We start from the raw sequence: 21298 nt of genomic DNA, 5'->3' as shown, positions 1-21298 counted from the left end.
AGGAAGCAGGCACCAAATGGAAATATGAGTAAGTGTATGTGTGTTTGTATGCATGTGTGTGTAAAAGAGGAAAGAACAGACATCTTTTGGAGGCATTGCTACCTATTGAACAGTATGTCCTGTTTACCATGTCTGGTACAATTATCCCAACTCATCATCTTTTTAAGGAAAATTTTTTAAGAAATAGTAACCTGAGTTTGTATGCTATGTGAAACTCCAGAATGAGGGCTGCTTCTCAGATTATTTGAACTGTTCATATGCAATTTCAAAAATGTCGACCATTTGCACTTAACTAATAATGTCCTTTTCAACGACAAGAAGTTATTCTGAATAAAGTTTCAAATCACTAAAATGGCTCACATCTCTTAGCTTCAATGTAAACATCTCTGGAAGTGATGTATATTTTGGGACTACCTAAGCCTTGTAAACTTTAAGTATTTAAATTATATCTTTTTTGTTTGTTTTTTGGGTTTTTTTTTTTTTTTTCCTGACAGGGCCTCACTCACCCTGTCACCCAGGCTGGAGTGCAGTGGCGTGATCTCGGCTCAATGCAGCCTCAACCTCCAGGCTCAAGTGATCCTCCCATCTCAGCTTCCCAAGTAGCTGGGACTACAGGAGTGCACCACCGGGCCCAGCTAATTTTTGTGTTTGTCATAGAGATGGGATTTTGCCATGCTGCCCAGGCTGAAATGATTCCTTTTTTGAAAGACAGAATAGCTTTCCCTAAATGTTTAGAAATTAGGATAGAAACATCTTAGAAACACTTATGCAATAATTTAATAGCATTCTTTTAGATCTTACATTATATAGCTTAAATATTTTGTCTCCCATAACAGATAAATTATTTTTGTAAGGATTGCCTTGGATTTGTTGATGATTCCAACTCTAATCACCTCTATATTTGAAGACATATATTGGACATGATGAAATAAGAAGCTAACATGTTTAATCAAAATATGCCATTAATTATTTAAATGTGAAGGAAATAAAAAATGAAATTAAGACTTTGTTTATATTCACCATGGGAAATTTTCAAAATAGATTTTGTAATCAGTACCAGAACCTTTCACAACTTGGAGAATGGCAATAAGACATTGCTGAAAGTAATCTACAGATATGTTACTTCCCAATGATTACAGTAATCGAGAGTGTTGCATAGTTTGCAAAATAATTCATGAGTTCTTTTAATTAGCAAAACAAGGTATTGGCTAGGAATACAAGTTATTATTATTTACAATTTATAGATGAGAAAATAGAACCACAGAAACTTGAGGGAGTTACCCATGTAACCCAAGGTTACATGGCAAAGGAGTGACGGGGGCACATCTGGAATCCAAGTCCACTGACTCTCATCATAATGGCCTTTTTATATCATGCTTCTCTTGCTGAACTATGACTTGTCTTCTAGCACATGTAGATATCATTTATACTTAAATATTTGCATAACACTATTTCATAATGAGGCTAAGATGATTAAAATGAAAATTAAAGTTTGTCAACAGCGTCACTTAAAATTTGGAAGATCAAGGAGTATGAAAGACACTGAGGAACTACTTTCAAAGAGTCATCTTTTAAAGTTCTGGTGTGCAAGTTTTGTGCAGAGTATAAAGGCATGAATATTTGGTTTCTTTTCCAGCTAGGATCACTCAAATTTCCCTTGGGTACATTATGCTGCCTTATTATTATTCACTTATCCTTTAAAGTAGGTGACAATTTGGCTTTTGTTATTGCCTATATCTCATTTTAAAGTGAAATCAGGCTGAAATTCTTTGTATAAGAGGGCTTAAGAAGTCTATCTGTTAAGATAAAGGGAAGAAAATAATTTATTTCAATCATTAGAAACTTTTGACAGATGGACAGGTTAATTTTCTTGATTTACAAAGAGCTCATTCAAATGAACTGAAAGGTGAGCAAATCAATAGAAAAATTGGCAAAAGATAAGATCATCCATCTTACAGAGCAAAAGTACAAATGGGGAAGAAAGATGTAAAAGATGATTATAATAAAGGAAATGAATACCAAAACATAATATATCTATCAAATTGGCAAAAAAAAAAAAAAAAAAAAAAAAGAAGAAAGAAAGAAGTTGAATGGTGAGTACTGGCAAAAGTACGGAGGAAAAAACACTCTTATACCCTTTTGGTGGAAGTGTAACTTTGAATGCTTTCCTGGAGGTAATTTGTTCTTATCTATAAAAATCTTTTTTTTTTTTTTTTGGAGAACCATCCCAGCAACCCAAACACAGCTGGTTTTCCCTGGATACCAAAAACCACACTGTCCAAACCCTCTTCACTCCCACCAACACTGGCCACCCCACCAACTATGAGACGCTCAAGGAGAAGCATGAGGTGGCTGTGTTGGGGGCGCCCCACAACCCTGTTTCTCCGATGTTCACCGTGATCCACATCTGCAGTGAGACCTCCGTGCCTGACCACGTCATCTGGTCCCTATTCAACATCTCTTCATGAGCTCCTGCTGCCTGGACTTCATAGCACTCCGTGAAGTCTAGGACAGGAAGTGTATGGACAGGAAGGTGGTTGGCGACCTGACTGGGGCCCAGGCCTGTGTCTCCACTGCCAAGTGCCTGAACATCTGAGCCCTGGCTCTGGGCATCCTCCTGACCATGCTGCTCATCTTCATCTCAGTGCTGATCTTCCAAGTCTATCGATAGAACAGGAGGCAGCATCCAGGCCAGGAGCTCTGTCCACAACGTGTCTCCCATGTACTCCACCTTCCATTCCTTGCCCTGCCCCCAGAACCCAGTCCTGTATCAGCCCTTTATCCTCACACAATTTTCTACAATGTCATTCAATAAAGTGCATGTGTTCCTGGTGAAAAAAAAAAAATTAACTTTCTTTAATATACTAGCTGGTACTTTGGGATAAAAATCTTAATTGCATATATCCTTTGAAGGAGCAAGCCCATTGTATGAAACTTACTATAGGAATATAGTGATGGAAGTTGACCTAGATCTATGGACATGGACACCAAACTCATTAATTAAAGCATTATTTGTAATGGCAACAAACTAAATGACCAATTCCTATCAGTAGGGATTGGTGAAATAAAATACAGTTAAATCCATCAGTGTAAATACTGGTCCCTAAAAAGGGTAAGGTAATATACGTATATGAAATGATTCTCAGTATTTGGTAATAAGTTAAAAAAATGAGTGAAGAGGTGTGTATAGTGTGAGCTCTGTTCTATGGATTAGCAAATAAGAAAAATAGATTGAAAATATATCTGAACACATGTATATGCATATATGTATCTTTTTGAGATGGAGTCTCGCTCTGTTACCAGGCTGGAGTGCAGTGGCACAATCTCGGCTCACTGTAATCTTTGCCTCCCGGGTTCAAGCACTTCTCCTGCCTCAGCCTCCCGAGTTGCTGGGACTACAAGCGCACATCACCACGCCTGGCTAATTTTTGTATTTTTAGTAGAGACGGGATTTCACCTTGTTGGCTAGGATGGTCTCGATCTCTTGACCTCATGATCCGCCTGCCTCAGCCTCCCAAAGTGCTGGGATTATAGGCATGAGCCATGACACCCGGCCTAAGACTTTGTTAAATAGCAATTTTCTTTGAGGTGAAAGATTAGATGGGAAAGGGTCATTCAGGTGGGGAGAGGTAGCTTCAATTTCTGTTTTGTATATTTTTGCCCTGTTTAAAGTTAATATTTTCTAGCCAGATACATGTATTTTGTGTTTGTTTGTTTGTTTTAAATATTACCAAGGGATATCTTCTCTACATTTCACTGAATTGAAGAAAAATAATTGAAGGAAGTAAGGAAGGAAGGACAAAAGGAAGAAAAGAAGAAAGGAAAAAGTTTCATGTTGATAAGGGAATACAAACACACAATTATATCTACAAAGTAAATTTTGAAATCTCCTGTACTAATTTCATAAAGGCCTTGCACTTTCCAAATCTCCTTTTCATTCTGTGAGTGTTGCACAAAATGCCCATCATGTCACGGAATGTATCCTCGGGAATCTGAAGATACTCTCACATCTGGATTGATTATTCACATCATAATACAGTCAAAGGCTGTCTTAGTTCGTTCGAGCCACTTTAACAGAGTGCCATAGACTGGGTGGCTTATAAACAACAGAAATTCATTTATCACAGTTCCAGAAGCCCAAAATCAGGAGCCAGCCTTGTTGGGTTCTGGTGAGGGTTTTCTTCTAGGTTGCAACCTGCCATCTTCTCATATCCTCACAAGGCAGAAAGAGAGGGAGAGAGCTCCCTGGAGTCTCCTTTATAAAGGCACTAATCCCATTCATGAGGCTAGAGCCCAAATCACCTCCCAGAGGTTCCACTTCATAATACTATCATATCAGGGGTTAGGATTTCAATATATAAACTTTTTAGGGGACAGAAACATTCAGTCCATAACAAGGACCTTGGGTGCTGGAAATAGTATCTTAAAAGTCACCACTAGGATTCCTTTCTTTCCCTTGCCCTGACAAGTAATATATCTGAGTATAATTTTTGCTCATACTGTGATACTAAACACAGTTTGAGCTGTGGCTTATTTAATATGCACCAGGATTTTATTAGTGCACACTCTAAACAGGTTTCAGTTAGTATGAGATTATCAGGCTTCAACCCACATCTGACACAGTCATTCTTTCAAGTCTCATGGGCATGATATACCCACCATTCCCACCTTGCTCCACTCCTATAATTAAGCCTAAACCATTATTATTGAACTGAACATTACATGACTACTTTTGGTCCGAACATGTATAGATTTTCTTTCTGTTTTTTCAGGGCCCTGTACAAGGGATGCCACATCAGAGGATCCATCACATCAAATCCTTCTAGGATAGGGATAGAATTGTCTTTAGTCTCTGAGTACAATCCCTACCACAGAAATCATGGACCTTGAAATACTTGGAAAATGTGTTTGTAGACATCATGTTGCCTCTTTTAGTTTAGCTTGTCAAGGGTTGAATTCCAAATTTTTTTGCGCAGATTTACCAATATACGAAAATAGTTACGAAATAATGTTTGTTTTCATGATTTAAAATAACTTTGCATTATTTTCTGGAACTATATGTAAAGAAAACACAGTCCCCTTTGTAAGAAACAGGGGACAATTATCTTATATATTTTTAAGCTTTACATATGAAAAATGTTAAGCATATTAAAGTAGAATAGTATATTGAACTATGTATCAGTGTTATGAGATTGCCATCTCATCCTTTTCTCCCCTTGAATGTAGTATATTTTGAATGATAATCTTTAACAAAAGGACTCTTTAACTTTCAAAAATTCCACAAACATTGGCTAGATATTTGTACCAGTTAGATTTTGGTTCTCCTTTCATAGTGATGCTGATATTTAAGGGGATATTACTCTCCAGCCTCAGAAGGTCATGGCTTAGGTTTTATTGCAGTACCAATGCTGCACTTGGGCTGAGTCACATGACAGCACTGTTCTCCTACAAAACTTTAATGAAGCATAAAATGGTATCGTAATGCAAAAATGAATGTGCACTCTCAACAATCAAAACATATAGACAGGAGATCAGTGAGTATATTGAAGACTTGAACAACACTATCAATCAATTTGACCTGACTGGAACTTAAAGAACACTCCATCCAACAGCAGCAGAATTCCCATTCCTTTCAAATACACATGGAACATTTACCAAGATAGACAACATTCTAAGCCATAAAACATATCTAAATAAATGTAAAAGAAGTTAAGTTTTATAAAGTAAACTATTTTTCCAAAATCGAAATAAATTAGAAATGAAAAACAGAGGCCAGGCGCGGTAGCTCATGCCTGTAATCCCAGCACTTTGGGAGGTCGAGGTGGTGGATCACAAGGTCAGGAGATCGAGACCATCCTGGCGAACATGGTGAAACCATCTCTACTAAAACATACAAAAAATTAGCCGGGTATGGGGGCACATGCCTGTAGTCCCAGCTGCTCAGGAGGCTGAGGCAGGAGAATTGCTTGAACCCGGGAGGCAGAGGTTGCACTGAGCTGAGATCGTACCACTGCACTCCAGCCTGGGCTACAGAGTGAGACTTTGTCTCAAAAAAAAAAAAAAAGGAAATAAAAACCAGAATGATAGCTAGAAACTTCTCAAGTATTTGGAAACTAAATAACACACTTCTAAACATCCCCTGGGTAATAGAATAAATCGAAAGGAAATTATAAAATATTTCAATTTGTATGTAAATGTAAACAAAATATTATAAAATATTTTAGTCTGAATGTAAATGTGTATCAAAATTTATGGGATGCAGCCAATGCAGTTCATAAAAGACAGTTTATAGTGCTAAAATGACTATATTCAAAAAGAAGAAGGATCTGAAGTATTAGAAAATAAAGAGCAAATATAACCCAAAATCAGCAGAAGAAATGAAATAATAAAGATCAGAATGAGTATGAGTGAAACAGAAAACTGAAAAAAAAACAGAGAAAATAAATGAAACAAAAAACTGGTTCTTTGAGAAAAATAAACTAAATTGAATAAACCTCTAGCCAAAACAACAAAAAAGAAGAGTGAGAGAAGAAACAAGTGACCAGCATCAAGAATGGAAAAGCTAACAGCACTAAGGACTCAACAGAGTGTAAAAAGAATAATTAGGGAATATTATGAAGAATTTTATGCAAATAAATTTGACAACTTAGATGACATAGATGAATTCCTTGAAAGACACAAACTATGAAAGCTCATTTAAGAAGAAATAAACAACTTAAATAATCCTATATCCATTAAATAAATTAAATTTGAAATTAAAACCTTTCCACAAAAAAATTCCAGGCTCAGGTGGCTTCTTCGGCAACTCTGACCAAATATTTAAGGAAGAAATAATACTAATTTTACAAAAATTTTCAGGGGAAATACAGAGGAATAAATACTTCCCAACTCATAGCAGGCCAGCATTATGTTGATACCAAAACACTGCAAGAAAAGAAACGTACACACCAATATCCCTTGCGAAACTTAATGCAGAAGTGCTCAACAAAAGTTTAGCAAATTGAATGTAACATTACGTAAATAGGATAATAGTTCATAACAAGTGGGTTTACCCCAGGAATACAACGTAGTTTTAACATTAGAAAACCATCAATATAATTCATATTAACAGACTAAAATGAAAAACATGTGATCATCTAAATAGATACAAAGAAAGCATTTGGCAAAATCCTACATGCATTCCTTATAAAAACTCACATTAAGCTAGGAATAGAAGGAAAAGTCCTCAACCTGAAAAAATTTTTTTTTCTTTATAGAAAAGCCTTACAGTTACCATCATACCTAATTATGAAAGGCAGACTGAATGTTTTCTTTGTAAGATTGACAAGGCAAGAAAAGTCTACTCTTACCACTTCTATTCAACATTATACTAGAGTATCAAGCAATGCAATAAGAAAAAAAAATGTCATTTTTGAAAGAAATTTTTGAAATCATTGAAAAGGAAGAAATAAAATTGTCTTTATCTGCAGATGTCTTTATAAGTAGGAAATCCTTTGAAATATATTTTTAAAAATGACTTGAACTAGTAAATGAGTTAAGCAAAATTGTGGGATACAAGAACAAAATGTAAACTCAATTGTATTTCTATGCACTAGCAGTGAACAATCAGAAATTAAAATATAAAACATAATTCCATTTATAATAGCATCAAAAATATGAAATACTTAGGAATGAATCTGACAAAAACTATTCAAGACTTGTACACTGAAAACTACAAAACACTGCTGAGAAAAGTTAAAGATCTAAATAAGTGTAAAGATATACCATGTTTATGGCTCAGAAGACTCAATATTATTAAGATGTCAATTAAACTCAAATTGATGTATAGACTGAACACAATCTCAATCATGTACCCAACAGGCCTTTTGTCAAAGTCGACAAGCTAATCATAAACTTCATATGAAAATTCAAAAGACCTAAAGTAGTCAAGAAAAGCAAAAGAACAAAAGTGGAGGGCTAATACTACTTGACATTAAGATGTATTAAAAAGCAACAGTACTCAAAATAGTATGGTATTGCCATCAGATAGACAAATAAATCAATAGAACAGAATAGTAACACCAGAAAGTCTAGATCTCCACACATATATAGTCAATTGGTTTTTTGCAGGGGTACAAAGGGAATTTACCAGACAAAGGGCAGTTTTTTCCAACAAATGGTAATGGAACAGTGTGCAATCAATACACAAACAAAAAAGGGAACCTCCATACCTTGGGCAGTGTAAGAAAATTAACAAAAAATGAATCATTGACCAAAATGTAAAACACAGGGATATAAAACTTCTAAAAGAAAACATGGGAGAAATGCTTTATGAACTTGAGTTAGGCAAAGATTTCTCAGGTTTGACACCAAAAATACCCTCCACACAACAAAACTTGGTATGTTGGACTTCACCAAAATTAAGAATATCTACTATTTAGAAGTCACTGTTAAAAGACTGAAAAGTCAAGCACAGATTGGGAGAGAATATTTGCTCATCACTTACCTGTTAAGAACCCATATTGAGAATATGTAAAGAACTCCCACAACTCTATCATACAAACCAATTCAATGTTTTAAAAAAGGGAAACAGATTTGGACAGACACATCACCAAAGACAAATACAGATGGCAAATAAGGATATGAAAGTTTGCTTATAATCATTAGTAAAATACAAATTAAAAACACAATATGATATTATCACACTCTGTTTAGAATGCCTAAATTTAAAGACTGATCATAACAAGTGTTGGTAAGCATGTGGAGCAACTGGAATGCTCATATACTGCTAATTTGTTTCTTAAAAAGTCATACAACTATCACACGACCCAGCCATTCCACTCCTAGTTATCTTCCCCAAAGAAATAAAAGCAGGATACAAGAACAAAGTGTAAACTCAATTGTATATATACCCAAAAAACTTCATGTATATACAGAGACTTGCATATGAATGTTTATAGGAACTTTATTTGTAACAGCAAAAAACTAGAAAAACACAAATGCTTGTCAACAGGTGAATGAATAAACACATTTTGGTATGTCCATGCAATGGAATAGTGTCAGCAATAAAAAGGAATAACTACTCATACATAAAACAACATGCATGAATCTCAAAGTAATTATGTTGAATGAAAAAAATAGACACAAGAGTACATATTATGAGATTCCAATATGTAAAATTATAAAAAATTGAAACTAATCTATAGTGGTAAAAAGCAGCTAATGATTTCCTGGAGATGAGGGTGAAAAACAAGGAGGGACTGTTAGGGACATGAGATAAGTTTTTGGGATGATAGATATGTGCATTATCATGATTGTAGTGATAGCCTTGTGGGCCATACACATGTATGAAAACTTGTCAAGTTGCACACTTTACGTGCAGTTGATTGTATGTCAATTATGCATCAGTGAAGTTGTTAAAAATGTAAGTACAAAAATGTTCATTCCACTGTTTTTATAGTAGCCCAAAATAGAAACAAAAAAATTTCTAAAAATAGAGAGTAGATAAGTAAATAATGATGCATTCATAAAATATCAATTAGCCACTAAAGTTTTTTCAGAGGATACTCAATAACACGAGAGAAGGGTCAAGTTACAATGAAAATTTGAATGAAAGAGAGAATTCAAAATTGTAGATAAGCATGATACTGATTTTGTAAAATAAAAGTATAATAGATACAAAAAGAGAAGAAAAAAGTTACTTAAGGCTTGTGATGCCCTGGCTCTATCACCTGTGTTTAGAACACTCATTGTAACAATTATGTATATTCAACTTTTGTTCTTGCCTTCTTATATCCACTGAGTTTTTACTTGAATATAAAATACATTAAGTAAAGGGAAAATAAACTGTTATTAATTTTTTTGGTATACTGGTGGACTTACTATAGAATTTTGGTACATTGTTTTGTTGATTTTATGAAAGTGTATATGTCTTAACCATATATCAAATTTTTAAAGGAAAATGTGCAATCTCTATTCTCTATAGATAATTGATGTCATAAAAAATTGAGCACATCTGTTTGAACTCTGCATGGATAAAAGACAACTATGCTTGGGTAGAGTTGGATTTATATGAGACTATGTTCACACACTGGCTAGAAGGGGCAATTAGAGCTCAAGTAATGTCTGTTATATCTTACAGAACAATTTTTAGTGTTCAGTAACGTGAAAGCACTTTTTTACGTAACAAAATTTGAAAGAAATATTTTTTGACCACTAGTTGTAACTGAATGTGGATCTCTTCAACATAACTGCTATCAAAGATATTAATTACCTTGTTTTGTAACTAACATTATTTTATTTTGTCAAATAATCTCAGCTGTGACATAACCATGTAATTATGCTAGAAAGTAGACTTTCTACATTAAGCAGATGATAAATAATTCTGAATTCTAACCTAAAAGCCTTATTTTCTGCATTCTGCTTCCTACCCTATGGTACGCTTCCCATGAAACTCAGATATCTCTGCTACAATGAGAAAGTAGCAGAAAAAATGAGATAATGGTTTTTGGTTTTGATTTAGAGGATTATAATCTCCAGGAGGTTGGTGACATTCTTTCATGAGTTCTCAAAAATAGATAGGACATTGCAGAGTGCTTAATAAATCTTTAATCATTGAACAGATTTTTGACAAGATTTGCACTGTATAGCCAAGCTCTGCACATGGGAGCGAGACACACTTGTAAATCACCTAGCATCAGTGCCAAGGTTTGTACCCATCTCCAATTTCTTATTTTCCAGATGTGAAAGACTCAACTATAGCCTACAGAAAAGATGCTCAATGCCTTGGGAAAATGTTGATTTTTTAGGAAAGAATGATAATGGCTAAGAGTAAAGAGTTGAAAGAAGAAAGCCTCCATTACTCTAGTTTTCGATACTAAATATCTTGAGTAAAAGATTAAGCAGCTGCAAGATATTTAATGATTTTCTATTACTGAGGACATAAGACATTTGTTTTTCACACATAACAAAATACAGTTTGAGCAATTATGATGTAAGTCACATCCAGACAATGTGAAATACAAAGTTCTGGATGAAGGGAGTATATGGATCCAGTCGGCTTTCTGCCCATCTTTAGGGAGACACGCTGGCTGCAATTATGAGTGAAGCAAATTTTCTGTGGTGTAAACCTGTATGTCAGTGGTAAATCTGCTGTGGTGCTTAATAAAACAAAACAAAACAAAACAAAACAAAACAAGCCAGAGTGAATCACTAGATTGTATACACATTCTCCAACAAAATGTGTAATTAGGCCAAGAGATGAATGCCTAATTTAAAATAACAATGGTAAGCATTTAGAGTGATTACTATGTATTAAATGTGTCCATTTTATTATTTCAATTAATGTTTTTTATAACTTCATGAGGACCAAACTATAATTATACCAATTTTAGAGAAAAAGAAAGGGAAGTTGAGAGCATCTTTTTTTTTTTTTCTGAGATGGAGTCTCGCTCTGTCACCTAGACTGGAGTGCAGTGGTATGATCTCAGCTCACTGCAACCTCTCTGGGTTTAAGCGATTGTCCTACCTCAGCCTCTCGAGTAGCTGGGATTACAGGCGCCCACCACCATGCCCAGCTAATTTTTGTATTTTTAGTAGTGACGGGGTTTCACCATGTTGGCCAGGCTGGTCTCGAACTCCTGACCTCAAGTGATCTGCCCACCTCGCCTCCCAAAGTGCTGGGATTACAGATGTGAGCTCCACCACACCTGGCTCAGAGCATCTTTTGTCACTTATTTTGACAGAGCCAGGAAAGAAGCTTAATTCCATGGTACTCTTAATCACTTCTCTACTACTCCCATCAGCAGGAGCTTCCTAAGGCAGAGTAGCCAACTTAAGTCAACATCTAGAAAATTCTCTTTGGACATTTAATTAGATTAAATTATTGTTCTACTAAAAAATGTATTAGAACATGTTAAAGATGCATTCTTACTTCTACGCATTGGAGAAAAATAGCAAAGGAGATTTCTTTAAAAGCCTCCAACATTTTAAATTAATTAAAATACTTAGTTTGCTTTGGGCTTCATTTTAGTTTTCATTTTTTTAAGATCTGAAGTGGTTTGGTTCTGAATGAGTCAGTGTTTTTAGAGCAGACTCTCTTCTTCAGGGCAATGAGTACCCACTAACGATTCATAACTTTGTAGCAATAAAAGGAACCATGCAAAAACAAGGGAGAAACCCTTGCCTTCTGCCAAAGTCTCATTTATAAACTGTCCCTGACAATATATCACCGGGATTGTTTCTTTCCTAGTGTTTAAAGAATAAGATTTTTTTTTCACTCATTTTTAATGCTCCATGGAGAAATAATTCACATAACATACAATTTATCCATTTAAAATGTACAGTTCAATGGTTTTTAGTATTTTCATAGATATGTGGAACCATCACCACAATTTTAGAACATTTTTCATCACCTCTGAAAGCAACCACATACCCTTTAGCTATGTCTCTTTTCCATACCCCCATTTTTCCACCCCTAGGCAGCCACAAATCTACCTTCTGTCTTCATAGATTTTCCTGTTATGAACATTTCACGTAAACTGAATCATATAATGTGTGATCTTTTATGACTGGCTTCTTCCACTTAGCATAATGTTTTCAAGCTTCAATCCATGTTGTAGCATGTATTGTACTTCATTATCATCATTATTATTATTATTATTTGAGATGGAATTTCACTCTGTCACCCAGACTGGAGTGCAGTGACATGATCTCTGCTCACTGCAACCTCTGCCTCTCGGGTTCAAGTGATTCTCCTGCCTCAGCCTCTCGAGTAGCTGGAATTACAGGCACTGGCCACCATGCCTAGCGAATTTTTGTATTTTTAGTAGAAACGGGGTTTCACCATGTTGGCCAAGCTGGCCTTGAACTCCTGACCCCAGGTGATCCGCCCACCTCGGCCTCCCAAAGTGCTGGGATTACAGGCATGAGCCACTGCGTCTGGCCTGTACTTCTTCTCTTTTATGGTCATAACATATTCCACTATATAGATATACCACAGTTTCTTAATCCATTCATCAGTTGATGGACATTTGAGTTGTTTCCACCTTTTTCTATTATAAATAATGCTGCTATAATCATTTGCATACAAAATTTTGTGTGGGCAAATGCTTTCACTTCTCTTGAGTATATACCTAGAAGTAGAATTGCTGGACCATATGGTTACTCCTTGTTTAACTGCTTGAAAAACAGACTATTTTCCAAAGTGGCTGCATCATTTTACATTTCCACTAGCAGCATAGGAGGATTCCAATTTCTCCACACCCATGTCAACATTTGTTATCTGAATTTTTGTTTTTAGCTATCTTAGTGGGTGTGAAGTGGCATCTCATTGTAGCTTTGATTTGCATTTCTCTGATGACTAATAACGTTGAGCATCTTTTCATGTACTTATTGACCATTTGTGTATCTTCCTTGGAGAAATGTCTATTAATATCATTTTTCTATTTTTTTAATTGGGCAATTAATCATTTTATTATTATTATTTTGGAGACAGAGTCTCACTCTGTCCCCCAGGCTGGAGTGCAGTGGTGTGATCTTGGCTCATGTAACCTCTGCCTCCTGGGTTCAAGCGATTCTCATGCCTCAGCCTCCCCTGAGTAGCTGGGATTACAGGTGCCTGCCACCATGCTTGGCTAATTTTTGTATTTTTAGTAGAGATGGGGTTTTGTCATACTGACCAGGCTGGTCTCAAACTCCTGACCTCAGATGATCCACACGCCTCGGCCTCCCAAAGTGCTGGGATTATAGGTGTGAGCCACCGTGCCTGGCCTAATCTTTTTATTATTGAGTTGTAGGAGTTCATATATATTCTGGACACAAGTCTCTTGCCAGATTGCAAATATTGTCTCCCATTTTATGGATTGTCTTTTCACTTTCCTAATAGTGTTTTTTGAAGTACAAAAGTTTTCTCTCTTTTTTTTTTTTTTAAGAGATAGGGTTTCACTATGTTGTCCAGGCTGGTCTTGAACTTCTGGGCTCAAGCAATCCTCTCAATTTAGCCTCCCAAAGTGTTGGGATTATAGGTGTGAGCCACCATGCCCAGCCAAAAAGCTTTTAGTTTTGATGAGGTCCAATTTATCTATTTTTTCTTTTGTTGCTTGTTGTTATACCTAACAAATTATTACCAAATCTAAGGTCACAAGTATTTATGATTCTGTTTTCTTCTAGGATTTTTATAGTTTTAGCTCTTAAGTTTAGGCCTTTGATCTATTTAGGATTAATTTTTATATTTGGTGTGAGGTAAATATATTTATTTACTTTATTCTTTTGCATGTGGTTATCCAGTTGTCCTAGCACTATTTGTTGAAAAGACTATTCTTCCCTCATTGAATGTTTTTGCAACACTGTTGAAAATCAGCTGGCTATAGACATGTGGGTTTATTTCTAGACTCTCAACTCTATTCCACTGATCTGTATGACTATCCTTATGCCAATACCAATACTGCTGTTTTGTAAAAATAAGGTTTTAAAAACACTCATGATTAACACTGTCCAGGATCTCACAACTTTGACATTTTCAATAAATGAATAATTAATAGATTGGCAAATAATTTGGCTCAAATGATCTAACTACCTATTAAAACCTTATGCTATACTAGTAATGAATTATTATAAAGTTGGGACAAAATGTGTATGACAAAAACTCATTTTCTTATCTGATGGTGATTTTTGAAAATTAAAATCTCAAAACAAAATATTCAATTTTGTGACTAGAAAACAACTCTATGCCAATCTATTTTTTTTAGCAGATCAAAAAACAGACCTTCACTCTTTCCATAGTAACAATGTCACCTTTCCCATACTGTGACCTAGAAAGCATTTGCTCCATTAAATTTATTTGTGAACTAGAAATAATTCAGGTGCTTTGATAGACTATGTACCTTTCCAAAAGGAACAAATAATTATTGGTGAGGACAGAGCTTATCAACATCTTTTTTGTAGTCAAGGCTCATCACACTGAGGGTGTCTCTGCAAATATTTATATGAATTTTGTTTTTGCTTTCCAGTTACTTGACACCATGTAGATATGTTAATAGTAAAAGTCATTTTAAAATAGAAACATGTTGAGAAAGTAACCATCATATTTTGAAACAAAACATCAGTGTAATGTGCTAATAGAAATTATGAAACAATTGAATCAGGAATATTTTCTTGTTCTATATACCTTATTTATTTCAAGTTTTCATTATTCTAATTAGTATAGATTTCTATTGAGCTAATTTAAAGGAACATAGTTTCACTGATATGAAGCAAAGGCTAAAGTGCCCTTAGATGCCAAAAACCAATCCATACAATTTCTTTGGATCAGAGCCTGGCATAGCAGTTCACTTTGTTGTATACAATTCTTTTTCATTGTACATATTAAATGCTTTACACATAAAAGAATTATGGGAAGATGTAAGACATGTTAATTTTACAGGGTGCCTCCAATCTGCTGTAGACCATCATCATGTCATCACCTCGCTTAGAGAATAAATGTTTGTACATTAGGTGAACACAGAACTTAATCTCTAAGATAAGAAGACTACATTATCACCTTTTTAAAACAGCAAAGTAACAAATTATTTTCTAATCTGAAACATTTCTAGAATAAATAGGGGAAGAAGAAAAAGATGAGGGGAAGAAGAAGAGGGAGGAAGGCAAGGAGAATGGAGGGAGGGGAAGAGGTATCAAAGTGTTCATACTGCCTTCCTTTATTGAAGCAGTTTCCAGTTGTACCTCATGAGTGTGGCTACAGCTTTAAGACAAAAAAAATGAGGGGTCCAGATAGTCCACAGACATTGGGGGAGGGGCAGGGGAGCAAGGAGGAAAGAAACTACACTAGCAGAAGTCAGAGCCCAGTGAAGATACCATGCAAAGGTGGTTTAATATCCTTTGGGCAGAGAATAAGGAGCAGCAGACACTTTCAACTGTTTGCCACCATAACTCCCCCACCCTTAGTATCAGGATTGAAAATTAGGCCTAACTCAAAGAAGGCTGTCACTCTTGGGTTTGGCAAGATCCTAAAATCACTATACATTTATTCATTTATGTAAGCATTTACCGATAACCTGTGTGCCAGGCTTTAATATATACCTTTTTATATACTTAAACAGGAAATACCCTGTTTTACTCAGACCATACTGAGTAATTTGCTATATTTGTTATTTATTATTTTTGAAAAAGATACCAACTTTGGAGTAATTCAAACAAATTAAGACCTAATTATGGTTTTAATTTGCATATACTCTAACTTCCCAAATCTACTTCCCACCTGTATTTCCAGACTATGTTATTAAACCTTGTTTAACGGACAGCAGGAAAAATGAAAGTGTAATTTCCTAAAAATGTGCTGTGTCATGAAGCAAGATGATCACGATGGAAAGCCAGATGCTGCCATTAGCTAACTCTTCAAGGCTTACTCTGAGGCCTGTACCTTGTTGGCAGTCTCTGGTGTTGGGGACCTTCATTCCTGCTCCAGCTGGAGGGCTTGGTGCCAGCAACCTTAAGGCTTCTGGGCTAGGAACATCTGCTTTATCTTAAGAAAGCTCTACAGATCAAGCAGTAGCAGAAGTAGTGGGGAGGCAGCCACCTCTAAACCAGGGCAATGTAATTTTGAGCCAGAATTGAGGCATGTGCATATGTGCTAAGAGCCAGACACCGGGCTGTTCCCAGGGTTAACGTTCTCTGTCTCTGGTGCAGGGTGCTAAGGCGACAGACCAGAGTGTAGAGAAAGCTGCATGTCCAGCTTTGACAGGCCAGATTTTAATGAAGTGAAAAGCCTCTTTCCAGACTTCAAATATTTCTGCTTTCAAGTCATAAGTTGGACTTGAGGCAGAGGGCCTGAGTTTGAATCTAAACTCTTATCACTTACTTTCTATATGGGCTCAGTTTCCTCATGTGTCAAATGGGAGAGATTAGCATCCAACTCGCAGGTTTGGTGTGAAGATAAAAGTGTAAAAGATAAGCCTCTGAGTGGCACATAGTGGATACTCATGAAGGTGTGCTGAATCTGAATTCTGATGGCTGCTCTCTCTGTACAAGTGTGCTCCTGTGTTATGGCTTTGCGCCTTTCCCCTATCCCAGTAAATCTGAAGTCAATTATCTAAGTCCTAGATTTCCAACTGGAATCACAAGAAGAAGAAAGAACTATGCAAACATACAAAGGGCTTCCCCACTGCGTGCCTCTAAATAAATTTTTTGATTTTTTTTTTTTTTAATGGAATCTTGCTCTGTCACTCAGGCTGGAGTGCAGGGGTGCAATCTCGGCTCACTACAAACTCCGCCTGCCACCATGCCCAGCTAATTTTTGTATTTTTAGTAGAGATGGGGTTTCGTCATGTTGGCCAGGCTGATTTCGAACTCCTGACCTCAGGTGATCCACCTGTCTTGGCCTCCCAAAGTGCTGGGATTATAGGCATGAGCCACCGTGCCAGGCCATGTGATTCTTAAAGTTACATCCTTTAAAAAAAAAATTGCATTTTTGCTACACTTTGGACATATATGTTTCTCTGCATACAGGTCCCACAGATTTCTGATGCAAACTAAAAGGCAGTACAAATCTGGTAAAATCTGATTGTCTGAAGCCTCTCAATCTTTCTCCTCCTTTTGGGAGGTGAGGATAGAACAGGGGAATAGGATTTGAAGCAGGAGCGTCATCATTTATAATATCCTTTAGAACCAGAGACTGCCATACTGATGATAGTGTAGTGGTATGTGCGAGGGCTGACATGCCCAGGAAGCTGTTACTGCTCTCTGCAGGCTGAGGCTCTCTACTGTAAAAATGGAACTTTAGTCTCTTAGCTGAAGGGAGGAAGCACTTGAATAATCCCAGTACTCCCTGGAGCCCAGGGAAGAACTGGAGAGTCTTCCAAAGGGCATAAGAGGAAGCCAGGTATCACGTCTATTACAAACACTGGCAAATAATGTGACCTTACAGAGTTTTTAAGAGACCACAACATTGGAAGGCATTATGGTAAAGTAATGTACCTTGGAAGTAGCTTTTTATGACAAACACTCAAATTTCTAATTACTGAGGTCCAACATATAGATTGTGATTAAAATCACAAATAAAGCTTCAGCTAAAATCACGGTTTTGTTAAATAGAAACAGCCAGGGAAATAGTGAGTGGAAGTGGTTGCTTCATTTCCTGCACTAACATCATGGAATATGGAGAGATATATTTTCCTCCAGGATAGAAACTTAATGAAGTATACAGAAATTTGCTGAGACTCTTATTAAAATGGATCTTACTTAAAATTCTAAAGCACAGCTTTTAGTCTTTAAACAATCAAGACTCTGTATTTGGAAGGCATTAGGAAATAAAGCCACTTTTCAGTGGACTGAGAGGAACACCCTGAAGCAAGTTTGGCAGAAGTTTCCCTTGGATAATAGAGAGGGAGTGTATCAAGTAATTCCAGGTTTTATGCTGTGCTTGGTGCAGTATTGGCCATAGAACAAGTGTTAAATAAAATAATAGCAACATATGACATGGAAAGCCTGATTGATTCTCCCATTCTTACTGCTAAACCCACATACCAGATGGTAATATACACCCATAATCAAGCACAGAGCTCGCGTGGGCTGGGGGTTGGCAGCTCTGAGTCAGGTGGGCTGCCTTGTCTCTGGACGTCTTGTGGTGGGGCTGCACAAGCCCCACCAACAGCTTACTAGGGGCAGTGCCGGTGCCTTTGAGCGCTCAGAGAACCCATGAATGGATAATCCATGAATGATACTGAATTCCTTCAAAGATGTACAAAATGACATCGGCTCCCTTTACCATGAGAAGAAGTGACTTTCTAATAAGATCTGTAAATAAACCGAGGCACCTCAGCTAGAACAAGCACAGTTAGTTGCTGATGAGACACTTGGAAGTATTTATTGGCTCTTTTAAAAAAACTTATCTCAAAGACACTATGCTGAGTGAAATAAGCCAACCAAAAGAACAAATACAGAATGATTCCACTTAAAAGGGGTATATAGAGGAGACAAATTCACAGACAGAAAGTAGAAACGTGGTTGCCAGGGGTTGAGGGCAGGTTGCCAAGAATGGGGAGTTATTTTTTAATGTGTTTGGAGTTTAGGTTTTGCAAGATGGAAAGAGTCTTGTGGGTGGATGGTGGTGACAGTGGCACAGCAAAGTGAATGTACTTAAGGCCCCTAACTGTACATATAAGAATGGTTAAGATGGTAAATTTTATGTTGTGTGTATTCTACCACAATTTCAAAATATATAAACAATATAGACATAAAAATCTAGTAAGTACTTATTTCTTCTGATGATCAGTAAAAACCATGGTGATCTTTCTCCCATCATAAAATAATAGCAGATGCATTTTGAAGCATTTAAAGGCAGTCTTCCAACACTCTAATATAGGTGTTGGTTCCCCTAGAAAGTGAGCTCATCTAGGGCAGAGTGATGTCGTCCTGATCTTTATGTCCTTGTGGCTTTGCAAAGGTCCTTGAAGCATGAGAGTCATAGCATCCCTGGGCTTCTATTATTAAGGCAACCCAAATGTTAAATAGACTCTTCAGTTGCACCAAAAATCAATTTTTCAGAAATCAGACCACTTACAAAGCAATTGAATTCAGTGGGAGGAGAAATGTATTTCTCTTTGAGATTTGAAGTTATATACATCAAACTTCAAAGAACACCAGAGCATTCTTTCATGCTGCATATGGTTTTTGAACTGAAGAGCTCAAACCTCTGGTGCTATGACCTCAAGTTTCCCTGCAACTGTGACCTGGGACATCAAACTTCATGTTGGACCAAGCCTTGTGTGTGTTTGTCATTGACTCAGCAGAGAAGAACCTGATCAATAACCACCTGAAAGAAGATACTAGTTACATCTAAAAATGAAGCTCATGTTTGCATGATCAAAGCAGCTTCTCAGGGAACCTCACTCCTTTCATAACCCTATTCAGATTATATTTCTGAATAGGGACACAGATGGCTCCCAAAACATTTCTCACTTGAAATTCTAGATGAGGTTGCTTCTCTTGCATTTATGGATTCCACCATGCAATTAAAGTTTTACGGAGTATCTTTGTGTATTAAGGGTTTTTGTCTCCCCAGTAATGTCTCCTAAGTCACTTTTGCAGTAAAAATGTCATATTTTGCTAGTAAATTTGGACTAGATCCTATGTTGAACACATTGTCTTTGTCAACCACAAACTGTTAGCAAACACTTCCTGGGTGAAATACGTTTGCAATTCATAATTAATTGATTGGCCGAATAGCTACGGATTGCGTAAAAAATTATTTATTGAAGTGGGTCTTATTATAACTGTATTGCATTTTCCTCTTTGTTGACAAAAGCTCACATTATGGCCTCCAAACACAGCATTTTTGTTTTTAACCTCAAAGTGGGGACAGAAGAAGTGGTTGCTGGCTGTCCTCTGGGTTAGTGATTTATAGGATTAATTGTCCATTCATTTTACACCCTCAGTTCATCCAGTTTTCAGCTCAACAAAAGTACATCTTGTTTCATTTAGAGACATGTTCACTATAGGAGGAGAGGAAAAAGCAAGAAGATTCATGAATGATTCTGGCCATTAACAAACATCTTCCAAGCCAACCATTCAGGCCAATTCTAAACTCCGTTGCTGTGTGTGGGAACATGAAGTAGAGTCTCCATTTTACTAACTTAAAAATCACTAAAGAGTTTGATATATTGCCCAAATTTCAACATGTTATAGAATCATAGAGGTGTTTACTACAAGGGATATCAGAGATCATCACGTTCAGTGATTCCCATTCTTGGTGTCATATGAAAATCACCTGAGGCACTTTTTAGCACTTTTAAAATGTGCTAATGCATAGATCCTACTCCCAGAGATTCTTATTTAACTGACCTTAGGATGCATTATTTAAAAGTTTTTTTATTTAATTTCTTAAATAGCCTTTAAAGAAGTTTTTCAGGTAATTCTATTGCATTCCCTTCTCTCCTTGCACAGGTCTGGCACATAATTAGTTTTCAATGAATATGTATTAAATGCATGACTGAATAGAGATAAATATGAGGCAACACATTATTTCCACATATGGAATTTTATAGAGATGGAATAAAATAAAGAGCCAGAAACAACCATGACAATTTTTGAAGTTTGAAAATTTCTGAAATTCCAGAAACTTCCCATTTTCTTCCTAAAATGTCAAATCTCCTCATCATCACTCTAAGTCTCTTTTTCCCAGAATCCTCAACTAAAACCACCAGGCAGGGTGTAAGATAGAGACAAGGAGGGATGGCTTTGCCTGTGAAGACTTTTAAAGACAATAATAAACCAACCAAAACTAACAACAACAACAAAAAAAGTTTTTCAAGTACTTGTACTATGT

At 36.4% G+C, this 21298-nt stretch overlaps 1 protein-coding gene and 1 pseudogene across 17 annotated transcripts in view; one reads left to right on the top strand and one right to left on the bottom strand.

Moving 5' to 3' along the window:
• The window catches only part of PCED1B (PC-esterase domain containing 1B), a 155381-nt gene that overhangs the window by 104433 nt on the left and 29650 nt on the right, over positions 1 to 21298 (bottom strand). The window lies entirely within an intron of this gene.
• LOC102123772 (interferon-induced transmembrane protein 3 pseudogene) lies at positions 2205 to 2846 on the top strand (annotated as a pseudogene).

Source organism: Macaca fascicularis, chromosome 11, assembly GCF_037993035.2.
Source record: "Macaca fascicularis isolate 582-1 chromosome 11, T2T-MFA8v1.1".
NCBI classification, from domain to species: Eukaryota; Metazoa; Chordata; class Mammalia; order Primates; family Cercopithecidae; genus Macaca; species Macaca fascicularis.
The sequence above is the reverse complement of the archived record's forward strand: the minus strand, read 5'-3'. Positions and strand labels throughout refer to the sequence as shown.